This window comes from Temnothorax americanus, unplaced genomic scaffold (genome assembly GCF_048541705.1).
Source record: "Temnothorax americanus isolate GAGA-0224 unplaced genomic scaffold, ASM4854170v1 Scaffold34, whole genome shotgun sequence".
NCBI lineage: Eukaryota > Metazoa > Arthropoda > Insecta > Hymenoptera > Formicidae > Temnothorax > Temnothorax americanus.
In genome coordinates, this window is record NW_027509485.1 from 52,926 (window position 1) to 64,587 (window position 11,662).

General features: G+C 34.9%; 1 protein-coding gene across 4 annotated transcripts in view; it reads left to right on the forward strand.

The window, feature by feature from the left end:
* The window catches only part of LOC143901453 (sentrin-specific protease 1-like), a 156,814-nt gene that overhangs the window by 49,940 nt on the left and 95,212 nt on the right, over nt 1–11,662 (forward strand). For 2 of the 4 annotated variants that reach the window (XR_013258074.1, XR_013258075.1), the window contains exons 3-5: nt 1,819–1,926; nt 4,869–5,175; nt 5,353–5,405. The gene's annotated coding sequence lies outside the window, so the exon portion shown is untranslated. Of the gene's footprint in view, nt 1–1,818; nt 1,927–4,734; nt 5,176–5,352; nt 5,406–11,662 lie in introns of those variants that run through there. The other 2 variants (XM_077413780.1, XM_077413781.1) reach the window with 2 other exon arrangements.

Here is an 11,662-nt window from a genome sequence, read left to right on the forward strand (position 1 = left end):
CTTTTGCACATATAAAAGTTTATTTAAACTAATCTTTTTTTCTAGGCTTTCAATTTTAGATCTAATTGCATGATATTGTTCTTAAATGTTGTCCTTAGGTCATGCCGATCTAATTTTGTGGATATTTATTGTGGAATTTTTGTACAAAGCAAATATTGTCGTCACGTATAACAAAAATTAACAAAAATATTAATTTTTTCTCGTTTTCGATATAAATTCGACCACCATGACCTAGATTTTGATGCGTACTTTAATTCTAGACAAGAATTTTGCATTTCTATAAAGCCAATTAAAAAATTAGTGCTAAGAAAAAAAGCCGGTATTACAGACGGCTTTAGGATCCCCTTAAGGGGATCCTAAAGACAATTGTATTACCGACCGAATTCTATATCTGTCTTTGTATAGACAATGATGATAAGCAAGGATAGACACATGGTTATAGGTTATAATTTTTTCGAAGTTCTCATTTTTATTTCAGGCTTTCAATCTCAATTTTAAAGGTACGTTATTGTTTGTGCACGTCTTCTGAAGGGTGGGAATATTTCATTTTGTACATATTACTTACAACTGTTTATATTAGAAAATAAGGTAACAGCATTTTTAATTTTTTTTAATTATTACTAATTATTTTACATTTCCACCCTTCATTAGTACCTATATTTTACTCCTGTAAAAGGATTTTGCGATCTATAAAGCCGTTTCAAAATTAGACCTTTGACTGTAATTGTCGGTATTCAGTCACTTTAGCATTTCCTTAAGCCCCTTGCACAATACCAGGCAACAAAAAGAAAAGGAAATAACCAAAAAATGGTTAATTACAACCTAAAAAATTTGAATGGTATGATTGGTTGGCAATAGACAATAGGCACAGAATTTCAAACATGACGGAAACTGTGTTGCCTGTGTCACTATTTATTCTGCATTTATACATGATTTCTGATTTCTATTTCCTGTTCTTATTGCCTGTTGTCTGACATTGTGCAAGGAGCTTTATAAGTGGCTTCGTTTTTTATTTGAACAATGGCCGAGATAGATAGAAATTAAATCGATACTCGAATATATCGAAGTTCTTTCGAAAATCTCGAGATGTAGCTCGGTTTTTTTCCGCGATGCCGATTGGTTCTCTCGACCTAGTTAGTTTACTCCCACTATTCGAGTTGCCGTTCACGCGCGTTTGCGGCGCTCGCGGATCTATGTTGGAGTCTACATGTTGGAAGTCACTGCTTTCGGAATACAGTGCGGAATAATACACGAATCGCCGGTTTAGATTACGGAAAACTGTGATATATCGAATGCTCATTTAATACATGTGCTTCGCGGAATTTATACGGATGCCAATGTATGTATATCGCGTTCGATAATATTGACTTTCCGATTATATTCTTTCGGACGATCGGTCTCGTTTTTTGCAATCGTCAACTTGACTCGCGACTCGACTCGCCTTGCGTCTCGTGTCGTCGTCGTGTCGCGCGGTTTTAGAATGAAATTACCGTCGATTTTGGAACACGGATAAAGGACACGAGCGGATGCTACTTAAATCGAGTAACGGGCGTTGAGCGGATTGTATATCTTCGTTCATAGCATCTCCGACGTAATTCTTCCGCCGTCCGTCGTCGTGTAATAAAGTACGCGCTACGTCGTGAGATTAATACCGGGAGTGCCGATGCAAAGTGTCGCGCGATCGTAAGTGACGATATCGTGTTTAATTAGCGATCGCAGTCTGTCGTCGTATGTTCAATCTTGTAATTTAATCGTGTCTTAATATTTGATCATGGAGGATAGATACAATGTTCATAAATCGATTATTTTTGATTACAGTTAAGCAAGATTGCCTGACAAGCAGCAAGTGTAGCATTCACGCGACGGCTGTTCCTGGCGAGTGAAGTTGGCCATGTGATTTTACGAAATTTTCCGCCATGTAAAGATGTATGTGAAGTTAGCCCCGCACTTTTTGAATTTTTAGTTTTTTTTTATTGTGCCGTATTGTGCTACGTTTGTGCTGTATTGTGCCGCAAACCGCAACTCCGTAACCCAAAGCGTATTCGAGAAAATTAAAAAAAACAAAATTTTTGATAGCCCCGCATTTTTCGAATTTTCAGTTTTTTTTTATTGTGCCGTATTGTGCTAGATTTGTGCTGACTTGTGCCGCAAACAAGAGATTGATAACTTCGATAACAATTAAGAAAAAAAAATAAAAAAAAAATTATACTAGCCCCGCATTTTTATCGAAATAAACCCATTTTTTTTTGGTTGATAGATAATAATTTGTGCCACGTTGTGCCGTTGGAACTAACTCGATATCTCTTTTCGTTGGGCAGATAAAAAATATTAAATTTTTAAACAAAATAACAATTAATTACTTCAAAATTAATTACTTCGCATTTATCAAACTTCTGTAAACTGTGCTGAGTTTCGCTAGATGAGTACAACAAAGAAATGGCCAAAAATGCATAGAAAGTTGCAGGGGTTGAAAATAATGGGCTAAGGGAGAGGGAGAAATAGGGGTGAGAAAAAAATTTTACAATTTAAAATTTTTTAAAATTGTGCCGGGTTGTGCTCGAAGAGTACAATAACTTTTCTTAATGACAAAATGTCCGCAAGTCGTTAGTTTTCGCAGCACAACCATCTAGAGAAAGCAGTTTTTAGGAATTCCAATTTTTAAATCGCTATAACTTTTGAACCGTGACAGGGAATGAAATTTTGCGACTTGTGCTGAGTTGTGTTGGACGGGCACAACAAGAAAACGGCTAAAAAAGAATCGAAAGTAACAGGGGTTGAAAATAATGAGCCAAAGGGGATGGGGGTGAGAAAAAAAATTCGCATTTTCAAATTTTTTAAAATTGTGCCGGATTGTGCTAGGCGAGTACAATGATTTTCGTTAATAACAAAATGTCCGCAAGTCGTTAGTTTTCGCAGCACAACCATCTAGAGAAAGCAGTTTTTAGGAATTCCAATTTTCAAATTGCTATAACTTTAGAACCGTGACAGGGAATGAAATTTTGCGACTTGTGCTGAATTGTGCTGGACGGGCACAACAAGAAAACGGCTAAAAAAGAATCGAAAGTAGCAGGGGTTGAAAATAATGAGCCAAAGGGGATGGGGGTGAGAAGAAAAATTTGCATTTTCAAATTTTTTAAAATTGTGCCGGATTGTGCTAGGCGAGTACAATGACTTTTGTTAATGACAAAATGTCCGCAAGTCGTTAGTTTTCGCAGCACAACCATCTAGAGAAAGCAGTTTTTAGGAATTCCAATTTTCAAGGCGCTATAACTTTAGAACCGTGACAGGGAATGAAATTTTGCGACTTGTGCTGAATTGTGCTGGACGGGCACAACAAGAAGACGGCTAAAAAAGAATCGAAAGTAGCAGGGGTTGAAAATAATGAGCCAAAGGGGATGGGGGTGAGAAGAAAAATTCGCATTTTCAAATTTTTTAAAATTGTGCCGGATTGTGCTAGGCGAGTACAATGACTTTTGTTAATGACAAAATGTCCGCAAGTCGTTAGTTTTCGCAGCACAACCATCTAGAGAAAGCAGTTTTTAGGAATTCCAATTTTCAAGGCGCTATAACTTTAGAACCGTGACAGCGAATGAAATTTTGCGACTTGTGCTGAGTTGTGCTGGACGGGCACAACAAGAAAACGGCTAAAAAAGAATCGAAAGTAGCAGGGGTTGAAAATAATGAGCCAAAGGGGATGGGGGTGAGAAGAAAAATTCGCATTTTTAAATTTTTTAAAATTGTGCCGGATTGTGCTAGGCGAGTACAATGACTTTCGTTAGTGACAAAATGTCGACAGGTCACATTTTATGGATTTTACAATACAACTGTTACAATACAACTAGAAACTTGGGTTTTAGTTGTAGAAGAATTCTAAACCCCATGCTACTTTCGATTCTTTTTTAGCCGTTTTCTTGTTGTGCCCGTCCAGCACAATTCAGCACAAGTCGCAAAATTTCATTCCCTGTCACGGTTCTAAAGTTATAGCAATTTGAAAATTGGAATTCCTAAAAACTGCTTTCTCTAGATGGTTGTGCTGCGAAAACTAACGACTTGCGGACATTTTGTCATTAAGAAAAGTTATTGTACTCTTTGAGCACAACCCGGCACAATTTAAAAAAATTTTAAATTGTAAAATTTTTTTCTCACCCCTATTTCTCCTTCTCCCTTAGCTCATTATTTTCAACCCCTGCAACTTTCTATGCATTTTTGGCCATTTCTTTGTTGTACTCGCATCTAGCGAAACTCAGCACAGTTTACAGAAGTTTGATAAATGCGAAGTAATTAATTTTGAAGTAATTAATTGTTATTTTGTTTAAAAATTTAATATTTTTTATCTGCCCAACGAAAAGAAATATCGAGTTAGTTCCAACGGCACAACGTGGCACAAATTATTATCTATCAACCAAAAAAAAAATGGGTTTATTTCGATAAAAGTGCGGGGCTAGTATAATTTTTTTTTTATTTTTTTTCTTAATTGTTATCGAAGTTATCAATCTCTCGTTTGCGGCACAAGTCAGCACAAATCTAGCACAATACGGCACAATAAAAAAAAACTGAAAATTCGAAAAGTGCGGGGCTATCAAAAATTTTGTTTTTTTTAATTTTCTCGAATACGCTTTGGGTTACGGAGTTGCGGTTTGCGGCACAATACAGCACAAACGTAGCACAATACGGCACAATAAAAAAAAACTAAAAATTCAAAAAGTGCGGGGCTAACTTCACATACATCATGTAAAGGCCTATCTACATAAGACGCAGAACGCAAGTCGCAAGACACACGCACAGTTTACATGTCAATCTAACAAAGAGGTTAGGTTGACATGTAGATTGTGTGTGTGCTTGCGACTCGTGTTCTGCGTCTTATGTAGATAGGGCTTAAGACTCGCTCGTCGCGTTTACCTGCGGGGCATCACGGGCCGACGGGATCGTCGAGCGGATCGTACAGACATCTCCGATGTAATCCTTCCATCATCGTGTAATAAAGTACGCGCCGCGTCGCGAGATTAATACCGGGAGTGCCGTACAAAGTGTCGCGCGATCATGAGCGACGATATCGTCGATTTTCGCTCGTGAATGTCGTGAGTGAGTGCGTCGACGGAGATGCGACATCGGTGAAGGACCACGGAGAGGAGGAGGGGTCTGGGAGGCATCGGGCAACGGCGGAACGACCGTAAAGTGAGTAGGATTCGTTTATTATTTTGCTGTCCCGTGGCGGATTCCGCCACTTTCTCAAGCGCGACGTGATTTGCCCTTACATTATACTCGAATCATTAATTTATTACTTTTACAATACAAATATTGATTATCTTGGGGACTGCAATGCTTTAATGTAAAAATATTTGTATGTTTCAGATAATTATCTGATCAACGTGTAGTATTACAACTCCGCTGTTGCGCATCGGCCGGTGAGTGATTTTTTTATTTTAATGTCAATGCAACAATATTATTCTACATTCAAGAAATTTATATAATCTTAACAAAATTATATCACAAAGTTGCGTAACCTAATTTAACCTAAGTGATATGTATAAGGTAAACGTACCAGTGGCCGCACACGTCCCAGTCGCCGCACACGACTTTAATGTTTTCAATTTATTAAGCATTTCGTGAAGAATATTGCAAATCTAAAACCTGTGTAGGGATCTACAATACGTTATTGTAATAACAAACAAATTTGAAGTATGATTTTGCACGGATTACCATTTATTTTAAATTGTTTATTCGGTCTTGCACGTCACGGCTGTTCGGATACTGGTACAACCCTGCGAACTTCGCTAGTCCCAGTAACCGCACATCGCGTAGCACGCTGATTCTCGATCGATGCAAAGTTGTTACTACGGAATTAATTCTGGTGTTTTGATTAAAAGAAAACAAAATATCGTGTGGAAAACCGATTGATAAGTAAGTACTCATTGTTGATAATATATCTGCAATAAATCTAATGTGCATGCTGAATCTGTGTAACCAGTATCAGAAAAATTGTTTGCTGTTTACATGGAGAGGTTATGTTACGGCTGAATATATTTTGGTTTAAGGCTGCGGTCCACTTGACGCCACAAATGCTTTGAAGCGTTTTTCTTCTTTTTCTTTCTTCATTGAAAGAAAGGAGAAGAGGAATGCTTCGAAGCATTTGTAGCACCAAGTGGACCGCAGCCTAAATATCGTATTGTGCGGACACTGGGTGGGACATACCGAGTAAAGGCTGTGCGGACACTGGTACATTTGAGCTTTTTATCATTTTCGCGGCATAAATAATAAATGACTGAATATTAAAATAAACATGGCATGTGTTTTAGAAACTAGAAACCCTAAGCTTCAAGATGGTTCAAGTCATTTGTACCAAGCATGCGTCTAAATGGGCTAAATTTGTATCACAATCTGAATTGTGGCTTAAGTGTGCGGCCACTGGTACGTTTACCTTAAATTAAAAAATCAACCTAAGTAGTAGCTTCAATTTTTTTTTTAACAAAATTATATCACAAATCTGTGTTACCTAACTTATCTCAAGTGACATGTATTTCAAAAAAAGATGTGAAATCTTTAAATTGCGCTAATTGTATATATATATATATATATATATATATATATATATATATACTCTTTGCTGAAAACTCTTCAAGCCAAAAGGATCGATAGGCCGTGCTTTTGCAGTCTCTATGCGTACTGAACATCGAGATCAAGCCAGCTTTTGCCCTTTTGCTCTACGCGAGGTTTCTGTCCTCGCTGAGCTGACCTTAGGACACCTGCGTTATTCTTTGACAGATGTACCGCTCCAGTATATATATATATATATTAGGTTGGGGAAAAAGTAATCCATTATTTTTTCGTTTATTTCAAGGCTTTATTTAACATAGTTAGGATTGTTCAATTTGGGTCAATATGAACCGTTTTGTTCTACAATTTGTTGCCATATTTCAAAGGTAATTTCATGATGCCTCTCTCATAGAAGCCCTGGTCCCTACCCGTGCGAGGTGCATCTTTAACATCGAAATTACCGGAACGGAATCGACGAAACCAAAATTGCGCGCGATTGGCTGTGACAGTATCGGGACCATAAACACCATTCACAATTTCAGCCGCCTGGCTTGCATTTTCGTCTTTATCGAAGCAAAATTGTAAAATATTTAACCGAATTTTTTCTTTGTTGATGTCCATCTTTTACGCGCTATAACTCAACTAAATCGACCAATCACAAAACAGTTATAGAATAACCAATGCGATTAATACATAACGTGATATATATCACTCTAGCCATCTAGCGAAAATATAATTGATTACTTTTTCCCCAACCTAATATATTGCTTTGAAAAATAAATGTGCAACTATTTAAAAAAAATAAAACCCAAGTGGTACATATCTTTGTGTTCCCATTTAAGTATCTTCCTATTTTAACTCAAGTGATAGTATAGCTTTAGTTCTATTTAACAAGATTATAATATTACAAAGAATCATTTTCACAAAGAATTAAAGAGGTAACAGTACAAAATAAAAATATTTAATTAAAATAAAATAAATAAATTTTTCTTGTAAAGAAACTTGGCGCTCTCTAGACTTCGAAATTTAATAAAGTACAAAAATTTGTGATTGAATAAAAAAACAAACATAATTTAGAGAAGAATGTGACGAGAGTAAGAAAAGCAGCGCCAAGTTTTTTTCTACAAGAAAAATTTATTTATTTTATTTTAATTAAATATTTTTTTATTTTGTATTGTTACTTTTTTAATTTTTTGTGATAAAAATAATTCTTTGTAATATTATAATTTTGTTAAATAGAATTAAATTACTTGGGTTGGAATAGGAATGGGAACACAAAGATATGTACTACTTGGGTTTTATTTTTTAAAAATAATTGCACAACAATTATTTTTTAAAGCAATATATATATTCTCTTTGTATTTGGCGTAATTTAAAGATTTCACATCTTTTTTGAAATACATGTTACTTGGGTTAAGTTAGGTAACACAAATTTGTGATATAATAATTTTGTTAAAGAAAAGTTGAAGCTACTACCGCTTAGGTTGGATTTATATACATATCACTTAGGTTGAATTAGGTAATGTAACTTGTGATATAATTTTGTTAAGTATTACTTACCTTTCGACAAAAGTTTATTTAATCGACTACATCTCTATGATTTAATTCTAATTCATTAATCAGACATTTGTATCGCGGTGGTTGCAGCAGTAGAAAATAAGCAATAAAATGATAAATTTTAACCAGATTCATATGTGTTCGTTCAAACCATATTTCGTGGAATGCACTAACTTTGAAATTGCATGTTACTCTTTGTTGATCTCGACTTTTTATAACTTTAAAATATGTTTTCATAAATAAGCGATTTTCGGAACTATTGACTAGTACTAACACATTTTGGCATTTTGGACACTTCTGGACATTTTTGGACGTTATTTCGCGACGAACGACTTTCTTCTCACACAAAAAATTTCACGAAAAATTAAAATTGTATGTTAAATTGATAAATTTGTGCAAATTTATGTTGAAAATTTAGGAAATTTTCTTGAAATTATCCAACTGATTGATACAGCTATATGACATACTGAGACTAGTGATAGAGATACGTGTTATATAGAGAAACATTCATTACATTCCTAAACTTATGTTCTGTTTTGATTTCTCTTGCCATTTTTAAATACAGTACACATGTAGGCGAGGGTGGGCGGGGGGTGGATCATTTCGCGTGGAAAGTTGAAAACTTGTACAATGATAGACCTTGTTTCGTCCTGTAAAAAGGGATGGGGTGGGGTGGGATGAACTTTGCTTCGCGTGGATAGTTCTTTGGATAGCATTGTACTTTTCACGCGAACTGAGGTTTATCTCCACCCACCTCTTTCTGCGGGAGAGGGGCGATAAGAATATTATTACATTGTATGACATAAGACTTAAGCGAAACTAAGGACAAAAATTCTCTATTATTTTGAGATTTTTGGAATAAAATGGCAAATGCATTAATAAAAATCTGCGAATAAGCGTGCATCCGTGTGCAATTTAGCGATAAGAGATAGCCTCGAAGTAGAGTCGTTATTCGCGCTTGATAAACTTGAAAAATTATTTTGATACATATAGAGCGTACGCGATATCCCGATTAGAAATTGAGGTAGGGCCCAAATGAGGATCATATTATAATGTTTGCCCGATTTAGTTGTCGGGACCTGATAATATTGCCTTATCGGGACTCGAATGATCATATAACGCCAGGTCTTTATAAGGTTTTTATAAGGAAAATATATCAGTCGGCCCAGCACTGGCTGTAACATCGCGCCGACGTCGGCATAATATCCAAATGATATAATCGGCCTGATGTTCGGTTTATGTTTAAAAATAAATTGATCGACGGGAATTTCGTCGACCACCCGGCGTTTTTAATATATTAATCCTCGCTTACCTTTTTAATATATTTATCCTCGAGTCGCCAATATCCCGTCGTGTATAATATATTCGTTTTCTTGGTTTTGACGAACTCACGCGACTAACTTCGTCGATATGTTACCATATTGTGCCGACTTCTTTTACATCTATTTATAAAAAACTACCTGTCTTCCATGTCATTAACCTTCTCATATTAAAAAATATGAAATATTTAAAAAGATATTATTATGATACACATTTAATAAATATATTTAAAATATATGGGCCAGGAAAAATACGGCGCAAATACGTCGTGCTTTTCAAAATTTCGGAAAGTTTGTAAACACGCGAAACATGTGTACTCACTCAGTTTCGTCGATAAAATTGTTTTAAAAAATCAGAAATATTGTTTGTTTAAAATTAAGGTAAAGTCGGTATAATGGGACGCTGTCACGACAGCGAACGCCTCTGGCGCGAGCATAAACAACCCTCGGGCTTGACACGAACTTGCCCGAGATCACCCGGTTGTCGCGCCTACTGTTCCGACTGCACGATTTCAAAACGCGCACGCGTTTTCTAATTTACGTACACCGCGCAACTCTGTACGTCGCGGATCGATGTGATTCGTCTTTCGCGAGGCAACAACCCCCGCCGAGGGTCTCTTCTCGGGACGAAGGTTGATCGATACCCAGCTAACACAATCTGTAATCGCAAACGTTGGCAACAAATTATGTTTGCCGAAAGGCCGCAAATGGGAAACATAATTTGGTATTGTCAATTCTGTTAGCACACTTCCGTCAATATGCAACAATCTTTGTCGGCAAAATATATGACAGAATAGCAGTTAACAGCAAGCAGATACCGAACATATTGACGGCAGATTGATGGCAAATGCTAAGCAGTTTTGCTATTGCAAACAGTGTCAGCAAACATCTCGCAAAAATACAACAATGTATGTTGACGACAGATGGCTCGGATAAGCGAGCAGGTCTGTTGAATGCATTGGCGACAGATTCATGACAAATATCAAGCAACTCTGCTATTACGAAAGTGTCAGCATCTGTCACGCAAGAATGCAACAGCATCTGTTATTCAAAAATGCTAAAATACGCCACAAATTGGCAGTCAACAGCGAGCAGGTTTATCGAACATGTTGACGACAGATTGGCGGCTGAAATGTAAAAAATCTGTCTAAACAACAAATTTGCGACAAAAATAGGAGTTAAAATTAGTTTAATTAATTAATATGCATTATTGCAATGATGATGAAACTATGATTAATAATATTTAAGATAGAGATCTTTTTTTATATTTAATTATCTCTTATACACTCGAATAATGCAACACGATGACATTTATTATAACATGCGATTGACACACTTGACGGAGAATGGATGGAAGAAACAAAGATAATTTTTACTAAAATATACACTGAGGAGAACTTGTATTTATAGGTTTACAAACGTATTAGCATTTTATATATATATATATATATATATATATATATATATATATACAATATATATATGTATGTATTAGTAATTTATAGTGTAATATACACTTAATAAGAATAATAAGTCACTCAAAGCCAACAGCGTTGGCTCGGATAGGCAATTTTCGAATTTAATAAAAATAGAGAATAAATAATACCATTATTATATAGTTTATTACATATATTATATATATATATATGTATATACTTACATATATTATATATATACTAATAAATATTTTTTTTTATTCTCTATTTGATATATTAAATAACAATTTATAAAGGTGACAAACTTTCTTTTATATTATTATAACAGTTATACATATAGGTGAATATAAGACAGAGAGTATATGTATATAAACTTTTATATTAAAAAATATCTTTGGTTACAGGGTAATACGAAATATTGCTTATTTTCAGATATAATCGCAAAATAAACTATTCATGCAGTAACATTATTATAATAATTATTATATGAATATAAAACAGAGTATATTATTATTATAATAATGTTACTGCATGGATAGTTTATTTTGCGATTATATCTGAAAATAAGCAATATTTCGTATTACCCTGTAACCAAAGATATTTTTTAAGATAAAAGTTTATATACATACACTCTCTGTCTTATATTCACCTATATGTATAACTGTTATAATAATATAAAAAAAAGTTTGTCACCTTTATAAATTGTTATTTAATATATCAAATAGAGAATTAAAAAAAAACATTCATTAGTTTATTACATATATACATATATTACATGTATGTAATATATCAAATAGAGAATTAAAAAAAAAATTT